Below are 427 nucleotides of genomic sequence, written 5' to 3' on the forward strand. Positions count from 1 at the left end.
TTTAATCAACTCTTCCAGCCAAAATTGCCAATTTCCATTACAACATATGACAGATCTAACCGTCAGTGACTGCCCATGGATCCACCGTAGCTCAAAGTAGTTGCCATGTATTTTTTGCCATGTATTTTTTGCATACATATGTCAACAGAATGTATATTTTTGTTGTTAACTAATCCATTTATATTTCCGGAATATAAAAAAGAAAAAATATATATACAATTGACTTTAAACAATTATCTACAGCCTATCTTTAAAAGAAGGTTATAAAAGACGCCTGGTCCACAGTCTCATTCCTTTTCTCATAACATAGAGCAAGTTTCATTCTAATGATAGCAATTAATTACATGAAAAAAACAACATATGTGGAATTCACAATTATCAAAGCATCGGCACTAGCACTGGAAAATAAATGCTTATGGTTTCATCT

The sequence above is a fragment of the Penaeus monodon genome, chromosome 29, assembly GCF_015228065.2.
Source record: "Penaeus monodon isolate SGIC_2016 chromosome 29, NSTDA_Pmon_1, whole genome shotgun sequence".
Taxonomy (NCBI): Eukaryota; Metazoa; Arthropoda; class Malacostraca; order Decapoda; family Penaeidae; genus Penaeus; species Penaeus monodon.